This window comes from Papaver somniferum, chromosome 3, assembly GCF_003573695.1.
Source record: "Papaver somniferum cultivar HN1 chromosome 3, ASM357369v1, whole genome shotgun sequence".
Taxonomy (NCBI): Eukaryota; Viridiplantae; Streptophyta; class Magnoliopsida; order Ranunculales; family Papaveraceae; genus Papaver; species Papaver somniferum.
Genome location: NC_039360.1, coordinates 219,712,069 through 219,723,166, shown reverse-complemented (window position 1 = coordinate 219,723,166; position 11,098 = coordinate 219,712,069).

Here is an 11,098-nt window from a genome sequence, read left to right as displayed (position 1 = left end):
GCAATGATATTTGATATCTATGGTAATGGGGAATGTTTCAAATCATTGAAAGAGGGTTTTCAATACTTCTAAGATTATGGACACATGGGGGGTACACATACCCAGTATGGATACCGAGGTCAACTGACATCCTAAACAAGGGCGGTACACATACCCAGTACAAGTACCCTAAGGTTCTGAATTCGTGAATGGGAGAAGGTACGCTTACCAATATGCGTACCCCAAGCAAGACCGTCTCTCACATTTTGATGACCAAGTGCAAAAAATGTCTAGAACGCTCAGTTAATACAATTTTTCCTTTAAGCATAGCCATGAGTCGCAAAATTCCGCACACTGAACAACTCAGACGTCTGGTCAAATATATGTGATTTGAAAGAAAAAAAATACATAAATTCGTGTTTCACGCCTTTTGCATATACTAACATCTAAAACTTCGCATATACAATTCCTTTTAGGCATCAATAAAAGTTAAAATCTAGGTAAAGAAATTTTTTTACGTTTAAAACGGATAGCATCTGTATCAAAAGAGATTTAAGTTAAAATAAAGTTTGAGATTAACGAAAAAAAAAATTTAGAAAAAAAACATGCCAAGCTAATAAGCATTAAATAGATTTTTAGAAAAAGAATTTATGTTTAGTCAAGGAGATTTTCGTTCTCAGGAGAGATTTTCAGGAACGGTCGATCCCCAAAACTTATAGATCATCAAATTTCAAATAAAAGTGTGTGGATCTATTTTTTTTTTCTTATAATTCGCAAATAGTAACGTAAAAACGCTTCGTTTCAAAGTTTAAAAAATAAAATAAAAACAAAAACAAACAAATGTGAACAAATAAATGAAATTTGGCCGCCTTGTGCTGTAGCACAGGTTGCCACCCTCCAAAACCGGGCCTGATCCCAAGGGCCTAAATTCGTGTACCTGCTAAGGTTACACATACCCAGTACGCGTACCCTAGCACCCTGAATTCACGAACTGCTCCATAGGTACGTGTAAACCTGCACATACTTACCCATTACAAATTAAGCAAATGCGTACAAGTTATTTTCGCAAATATGATTAGCATTGCTACAACTCTCACGAACTCTTCTACGACAACTTTGATCATTAGATCACTCTGTGTTTGTGCATCATGGTTTAATTCTCGAGTGTTAAATGAAAGTGATTATGCTTATAAGTTCATATGGCATACTTGATGTTAGAGCACTACACGGTCGAACTCGCAAGTTTTGCTACCTCAAGCTTGTAGTTAATTTTAGATTCACAAAATTATACCTTGATTTCTATTCTACTTAAGTCAAGTCTCGGAATAGGATTAGAGTTTGGTATTTAAGTGTCATACATCATTGAATAACCCTCGAAGATTGATAACTGAAGATCAAATTAAGACATTTGGAGAACTTCATCAATAAAGAGGTATGTGTAGACCAAACCATTTTATTTACTCATAAGTATTACCATTCCATTATATGGGACTATTTTGTACAATTTCTAGTGATTATTGCAAAGAAGAAGTTTCAAGTCAAGCTTATCTTGTTAAACATCTCCAAATATGATTCAAGCATTGGATGTTCATAGGTCCTTAGCAATATTAATTCCAAATAATTTATTATTCAAGAAATATATATGTTTATGGATCATTTAAAAATTTCTCAAGCAATGATATTCATATCTATGGCGACTGGGGATGTTTCAAACATCAAAAAGAGAGCTTTCATAATTACAAAATTCTGGACTCAGGAAAGTAAAGATATACTTATAGAAAGTGTTTGCTTGAACCTCAAGTTATATTGGATTGAATTCTCATAGTCTTGAAAATCAATAAACACAGAGACTCAAACAACCAGGAAATTTAATCCATGGCACTCTATGAACCTAGGTTCCTTCGAGAAACATAATTAGATTTACGACTTAAAGATTTCACTTAGGGATTCGCGAAGCCAGGTCCGACTACGTTTACCTTGATAGTTTGTGTATCCAGATCTTATTCTTTGTGTTATCGGGGTTTTAGTAATACCTTTCATGAACGAGATGAATATAAATCGCAAAGTTTTCTTCGTCTCATACTTGGTGATTCCTCAAGATAGATATCTGAAACCATTCTTAATTGATCGGTTGAGATTGTTTTTGAGAGGTGGTTAATAATCCAGGCTTCTCAACTAACTGAGTGTAAGTTTTCTGTATTTGTGAGGTTCGGTAGCTTTTCCTAATTGCAAACATATTTGTAATACTCTGATATTCGGTCGAATGAAATATAAGTAATGATTTTTCCTTTCCTAACACCGAGGCCTTTTCAGTACAATTGGCTTCAGAGTTGGCAGAAAATTATGTAATTAAGCGTGCTCGGACGGGAATAATCCAGGGATGGGTGACCATCCGAGAAGTTGTTGTTGGATTACCGCAGCGATGCCCTTGAAAACCCCACACTGCCGGATATCCACAGTGGCTAAGTGGGGACAGTATCGATGGAGGGACGGGTCATTACAAATGGTATCAGAGCCGATGACGGGTCACCTACCGAGGGTGGGAAGGAACACTGGACGAGGATGTTCCGGGTGCTTCTCATGAGGGGCATGGAACGTTGGAGATCTGGGCTTGTACATATTCCGGAGCCGATGACGTCTCCAATTTAAGGTGGTGGTATTGTAATACCCCGATATTCGGCCAAATGGAATATAAGTAATGGTTTGTCCTTTCCTAACACCGAGGCCTTTTCAGCACAATTGGCTCTAGAGTTGGCAGAAAAATCCGTAGTTAAGCATGCTCGGACAAGAGTAATTCAGGGATGGGTGACCATCTGGGAAGTTGTTGTTGGATTACCGCAGCGATACCCGTTGAAAACCCCACACTTCCGGATATCCGAAGTGGCTAAGTGTGGACAACATCAATGGAGGGATGGGTCATTACAATATTTCCAAGCCTCGATCTATTTGTGTTAGAGCATAGCTCGGTCGAACTCGCATACGTTGCTATCTCAATCATGTTTGTCAATATTAGTGATCAAAACTATATGGCTTGATTTCTAGTTTACTTATGACTAAGTCTCGGTCTAGGATAATCAAGTGTAGTTGAAGCTACAGACTCCATGGTGATCATCTTACGAAGACGAAGAACTACTCGAGGAATAAGTGGAACTTCATCCGACTAAAAGGTATGTGGAGACTTGAACTTATCTATCACTCAAAAGTCTATTCTATCTCCTACTCTTGAGGCAAAGTCGTTTAAGTATGATAGTTTTCATACATACACATATGCTATTTCGAGCCGAGTTTACTCGCTTATCTTTTTCTCGAAATATGTGTTGGTAAGATTTTGCTTTAACCATTTTCATCTTTATCCGTGACGAAAGTCATGATGACGTTTCAATCTTGAAAATAGATTTGATGACGATAGTCGTGAATAACGATTGTTATAACATTATAGAAGAATGTTTCAATGATTGAAATGTAAAGTTGAGATTACCATCTATGGATATAAGCATATATAGTGTGTTCGCAGATTAGTGTATAAATCCATGTACCGGAAGCCAAGTGCGTGCATATGTGAGCATGCGGTATTGGTGAAGGAGACAGGTCGGGTACGCGTACCCGTACGCGTACTGGCGGAAGTTTTCCACCTAAAATTTCTGCTGAGTTTGTAGTTTGCAAACTTGTAAACCAGTCACCTTAGGTACGCGTACCCGTACGTGTACCCATGGAAGTTTTCGAACCGAAATTTTTTGCTGAGTTTGTAAACTCAAATCTGGTAGCTAAGGTACGCATACCTGTACGCGTACTCAAGCTGGTGATATCTCAAATCGGTAGTTCATGAACTTAAAACAATAAATTATAAGGAATGCAATCTTTGCAAATCGTGGCTATATTTTTCATGAATTGATTCAAGTGGATAAAACCGATTTTGTTTCAATTGTGTCTATGAATAAAGACCTAAGCAATTGAACAACTCTATCAACTAGTTCTTATGAGTCATTTGAACTAGTTATGAGAAAGATGAATACGATTAATATGAAAGTGCTCATATGGCTAACCATTGGTTAACTATTTGTGAACCAGCTAAGTGTACACGTTTAGGTACGGTTACTCAAACCTAAATGAATAAATTTCATTTGTATGTGTGACAAGCTAAGTTTGGATCTAACGGTTGAAAGTTATTAGCTTGGTTGAATCAGGTTTTTCATCTAACGGTGAATATTGAATTCTTTGTTACTAAGGTAACTTAGATTGAAAACCCTGATTTGAAAACTATCTAAAGGAGACATCTAGCAACTGGAAAAACTAATCCCCACACCTCCTGTGTGATACTAGTTGGTTTGCGAGAGTCGATTCTCCTTTAACCTTAGGTTTCTTCTCGAGACCCTGTAGGTTAACGACTGAAAGAATTCATTGGGATTGTGAAGCCAGGCGAAACTACTTTTCTTGTAGTTGAGCGATATGATCTTGCCATTTTCTATCGTACGAGTTCAATTGAATATAATAATTGGCTTGATATTATATCTCCGATAGGGAAAGATAAAAAGAAATCACAAACATCCTCATCTCATCATTTGTGATTCCATAATATCTAGTTTCGCTATTATACAATTTAGATTATTGTGAGGTGATTGATAATACTAGGATGTTCTTCTGGAATATAAGTCCGGGTTATCAATTAGTTCCTGTTCACCTTGATTTATCAAAAGACAGAACAAAAACTCTTGGGCATTTATGTGGGCGACTGATTTATTCAATTCTATAGACTTTTTTGTGTGAGACAGATTTGTCTATCAAGTCTTCGACTTTGGGTCGTAGCAACTTTTAGTTGTGGGTGAGATCAGCTAAGGGAATCAAGTGTGTAGTATCATGCTGGGATCAAAGACATAAGGAGCGTAATTGTACCTTGAATCAGTGTGAGATTGATTAGGGTTCAACTACAGTCCGGACTGAAGTTAGTTTGTAGTAGGCTAGTGTCTGTAGCGGCTTAATTAATACAGTGTGATGTTCAATCTGGACTAGGTCCCGAGGTTTTTTTGCATTTGCAGTTTCCTCATTAACAAAATTTCTGGTGTCTGTGTTATTTCTATTCCGCATTATATTTTGTTATATAATTGAAATATCACAGGTTGTGTGTTGTATCGATCAATTGTGAAATCCAGCCTTTGGTTGTTGATTGGAAGTTGATTGATACTTGGATATTGGTTTTTGGTAACATCCAAGTTATTATCCTTGTATTTGATAAAGACTCGCAAATTTCTATTTGCTTGAGTAAAGATCAAATCAAGTGAGAGAGATATTAACTCCTCGATATACTTTTCTCTAGATTGAGTCTGACTGTCTAGTTGATTCTCTAGAAAGTATATTGGAGTTAATCCATACAGATTGCTAATCGAAATATTGGGTGAGGCTATTGTACCCCCGCATTTTCAATTGGTATCAGAGCAGGAAAACACGTTCAAGACCTCAAAAGTCCGTGTTTGTGGCGATATGACTAGATGGACAGTAAAGTATAGCTATAAACGCTTCACCAGGAATAAACCACAATCTTAGGAAATGTTCGAAAATCCTTTTTATTCTCCAAAGAAAGTTGGATGAACAAATCCGGATCACCCGTGATCCTACTTCAATGATGATGAATAATACATTTGATTCCTCTCTAAAGGATCGATCATATTAAGTCAAGTGTTAAAGAAAGTTTATACTTTGAGAAACTTGATAGAAGAAAGAACTTCTTAAATAAGATTATTAATGTTGGCCCTTGTATGTTATGTGAGTCTCACAATCACAAAAGACATACATGTACACGTTTTCAGAAAAGTATAAAAGTTGCGAGAAATCTTCACAAGAAAGCTGAACAACTATTTGCTTATCTAAAAAGGTGTACAATACTAACAAGAAATCCTAAACAGAAAAGTAGTGTTAGTATGGAAGCTTTTTCCTTAAAATCAACATCACCCTTCCAATGGTTTCATGACAGTGGTTGTAGCCGACATATGATTGGTAACCTTTCGTGGTTTGTCTCCACAAGCGACTTTGAAGGAGGACCAATTACTTTCAGAGATGGGAGATGTTTCTACATTAGCAAGAAGGGTACGATCAAGCTTCCCGGTGTTCCAGAAATCCATGATGTAGTATACGTTAAAGGTATGACTGCAAATCTTCTTTCTATTAGTCAAATTTGTGACAAAGGCCATAGAGTTGTCTTTAATGCAAATGGATGTGACATTGTAGACAAAACTGGAAAAGTAATTTTTCAAGGAACTCGTGGTAAAAATAACTGTTATCTTCTTGATACTCAGTTTAATAATTGTTGCAATTTGACTATGGTGGAATCTACACATCTTTGACATGAGCGTTTTGTTCACATCAATTATCGTCTCTTAACTAAGATCATTAACAAAGAACTTGTAGAGGCGTTCCCAAAATCAATGCAAAGATTGATGGTGTATGTGGTGCCTGTCAAAAGGGTAAACAAACGAAAGTTCACCATAAGTCATCTCGAGATATTCTCACTAAGGCTCCACTTGATTTAATTCATATGGATCACTTTGGACCAATTCAACAATCTATTATTGGTGGAAAGAAGTATGCTTTAGTTATGGTAGATGACTACATCAGATTCACTTGGGTAGCTTTCCTAGCTCATAAGAATGAAACCCTTGGTGAATTTAAGATTATTGTTAATAGAATCCAGAATGAACAAGGTCGCAAACTAAAGAAAATAAGAAGCGACCGTGGCATTGAATTCAAGGATATCAAAGTATTTGAATTCTTTGACAAACTTGGAATTATTCAACAATACTCACCACCTATTACTCTGCAAGCCAATGGAGTTGCTGAAAGAAAGAATATGAATATTTAGGAAATGGCCAGGGTTATGCTCCATAACAAAAACTTACCTCTAAGATTTTGGGGAGAAGCTGTCTTCACAACATGTTACTTGATCAACCATATCTATCTACGGTCTAAAACCCTAAACACTCCATATGAGTTGTGGTATGGTAGAAACCCAACTTACATTATCTTAGAGTGTTCGGAAGTAAGTGCTACATCCTGAAAGATCGAGAACAGAGAGGAAAATTTGATACTAAAAGTGATGAAAGTATCTTTTTGGGGTATGCATCTGATAGTCGTGGTTTTCGAGTATTTAATCTCAGAACCCAAGTAATGATGAAATCCGCTAACGTTATCATTGATGATATTAGCAACTTTCATCATGATATCTCTCCTGCTGAATTGCCTCCAACCGAGACAACTGAGAAAGTCAAAGAAGTTCCGGATTCGGTTGAGGTTGTACCTACTGTCACTGATCCGGATCCTTCTAGTGATGAGGAGAAAAACACTGATCAGACTGTGCCTGTTGAACAAGATCGTGTTCCTCAACGACACCTCTGGGTTCAAAGAAACCATGATCCCAACAGTATCATTGGAGGAAGAGATTCTACTGCAAAGACTAGAGGACAACTTCAAAATTTATGCAATTGTTATCTTTCACAAGTAGAACCAAGGAATATTGATGAATCTCTTAGCGATACCTTATGGGTGAATGCAATGCATGAAGAGTTAAATCAATTTGAAAGACAAGATGTATGGAAGCTTGTACCTTGTCTTCCAAATATCAACATTGTTGGCACCAAATGGATATTTAAGAACAAGTCTGATGAGTTTGGCACTATTGTCAGAAACAAAGCTAGACTTGTCGCTCAAGGATATTCACAAATGGAATCGACTTTGATGAAACCTTCTATCATGTGGCGCGCCTTGAGTCCATCAGATTATTATTCGCTCATGCTTGTTTTCTTAAGGTAAAGCTATTTCAAATGGACATCAAATCCGCTTTTCTAAACGGAACCTTAAAGGAAGAAGTTTATGTAGCTCAACCTAAGGGATTTCAAAACCCTGATTTCCCAGATCACGTCCTTAAACTTAATAAGGAACTATATAGGTTGAAACAAGCACCTCGTGCATGGTTCGAAAAACTGACCTCATCTCTTCTTGGGAAAGGTTTTTCGAGAGGAGGAGCGGATAAAACATTGTTTACCAAGTGGAGTGGAATAGATGTTGTGATTGCTCAAGTTTATGTAGATGAGATCATCTATGGATCAACATCAGAGAGACTTGCACAGGAGTTTCAAGTATCTCTTGGAAAGGAGTTTGAAATGAGCAATGTTGGTGAATTAAAATTCTTTTTGGGTTTACAAATTCAACAACACAGGGATGGAATTTACTTGTCTCAAGAGAAATTTGCCAGATATCTTGTTTCAAGATTTGGTCTTGATAAGTCTACCCCTAAACTAACTCCTGTGACCACCACTGGTAAATTGCATCGAGATGATAAAGGTGTAAATGTTGATCAAAAACTTTATCGATCTATCATTGGAAGCCTTTTATATCTCATGGCTACTCGACCTGATATTGCTTTTAGTGTTGGTTTCTGTGCTAGGTTTCAGGCAAATCCAAAGGAGTCTCATCTTGCAGCTGTAAAAAGGATCATATGATATATTAATCACATTGTAGGGTATGGTCTCTCTTACACTTTTGATACTAACACTGATCTTACTGCCTATTCAGATGCAGATTGGGCAGGATGTGTGGAAGATAGAAAAAGTACATCAGGGGGTTTCTACTATGTAGGACTGAATCTCGTAGCTTGGCATAGCAAGAAACAAAATTCACAATCCCTCTCAACATGTGAAGCAGAATACATCGCTGCAGGTTCATGTTGTACTCAACTTCTATGGATGAAACACATGCTTGCTGATTATGGAATCAACACTGGAATAATGAGAATCTTATGCGACAACACCGGTGCAATTCGCATAACAGAAAATCCAGTTGAGCACTCAAGGACTAAGCACATTGACATAAGGTACCATTTTATCCGAGATCTTTATGAAAATTGTATCATTAATATGAAATTTGTGCCCTCGGAACAACAATTGGCTGATATTCTCACTAAACCATTAGATACTGCTACGTTTCAAAACCTACGGCAGTCTATTGGTGTCGTTCTAGTTCATTAGTCTTCCATAACTCCTGCCCCTGCTCTTATTTAGATCCTTTGGGCAATCGAGTTTGGAACTACTTGAGGTGTAAAGTTTTCCATATTTGTTTCTAAGTAGATGTATCCTCTAAGTATCTTAGTGTCTTCTTGAAATCCTTCTTTTCTTGTAAAATTAAGGTCGCTCTTGTTGTTCTTTCGGGAATGACATCAAATGGGGGAGAGTTCTTTTGAACTTGCGCTTAATTTCCATATCTTTGTGGGGAGTGCGGTTGTGGAATATTTGAGGAGTTATCTTGTATCTTTATAAACTCCATGATGAATGCATTTAGCTTCGGCTTTATGATTGCATCTAAACAAAGTTGATATGTACTTTTCTTTGGTCTTGAAGTGTCTCCATGAGAATTTCATTAGGATCCCTTTTTCGTACCTTTGCCAATTTTATTGACAAAAAGGGGGAGAATTAATATGTAGTTCACACTACAAATACATATGGTTTACGTGTTTTACGGATCATTATGTAAGGGGGAGTGGTTTTCGTGTTGAGACGAAGTATTGACTAAGGGGGAGTGATACATATCACCATAATATTGTTGTCGAAGTTAAGATATGAGAACTTTGATGTTGTGTAATAATACTATAACACTGTATAACAATGATCGAGAGCTTTTGTTTTCTCATTGTTATGGCTACGGAACTTCAACAACGATGATGTTAAACTTACAACCTTTGGATTCATTGGTTTACTTGGAAGTGACGAAGATTTCGAGTAATGTTGAAGCACCAAGGAGATCAAGCATGTGGACGAGAAAATACAAAGTTTTTATCTATTTTGTAATCCATATATATTGATAGTTTTGCCACTAAAATTGAAAAAGGGGGAGATTATTAGAGCATAGCTCGGTCGAACTCGCATGCGTTGCTATCTCAAGCATGTTTGTCAATATTAGTGATCAAAATTATATGTCTTGATTTCTAGTTTACTTATGACTAAGTCTTGGTCTAGGATAGTCAAGTGTAGTTGAAACTCCAGACTCCATGGCGATCATCTTACGAAGACGAAGAACTACTCGAGGAATAAGTGGAACTTCATCCGACTCAAAGGAATGGGGATACTTGAACTTATCTATCACTCAAAAATCTATTCTATCTCCTACTCTTGAGACAAAGTCGTTTAAGTATGATAGTTTTCATACATACACATTTGCTATTTTGAGCCGAGTTTATTCGCCTATCTTTTTCTCTAAATATGTGTTGGTAAGTTTTTGCTTTAACCATTTTCATCTTTACCCGTGAAGAAAGTCATGATGACGTTTCAATATTGAAAATAGCTTTGATGACGATAGTCGTGAATAACGATTGTTATAACATTATAGAAGAATGTTTCAATGATTGAAATGTAGAGTTGAGATTACCATCTATGGATATAAGCATATATAGTGTGTTCGCACATTAGTGAATCCATTTACCGGAAGCCAAATGCGTGCATATGTGTGCATGCGGTATTGGTGAAGGAGACAAGTCGGGTACGCGTACCCGTACGCGTACTGACGGAAGTTTTCCACCGAATTTTTTTGCTGAATTTGTAGTTTGCAAAGTTGTAAACCAGTCACCTTAGGTATGCGTACCCGTACGTGTACCCATGGAAGTTTTCGAACTGAAAATTTCTGCTGAGTTTGTAATCTCAAATCCAGTAGCTAAGGTACGCATACCCGTACGCGTACTCAAGCTGGTGATATCTCAAATCGGTAGTTCATGAACTTAAAATAATAAATTATAAGGAATGCAATCTTTGCAAATCGTGGCTATATTGTTCATGAATTGATTCAAGTGGAGCAAACCGATTTTGTTTCAATTGTTTCTATGAATAAAGATCTAAGCAATTGAACAACTCTATCAACTAGTTCTTATGAGTCATTTGAACTAGTTATGAGAAAAATGAATACGATTAATATGAAAGTGCTCATATGTCTAACCATTGGTTAACTATTTATGAACCAACTAAGTGTACACGTTTAGGAACGGTTACTCAAACCTAAATGAATACATTTCGTTTGTGTGTGTGACAAGCTAAGTTTCGATCTAACGGTTGAAATATATTAGCTTGGTTAAATCAGGTTTTTCATCTAA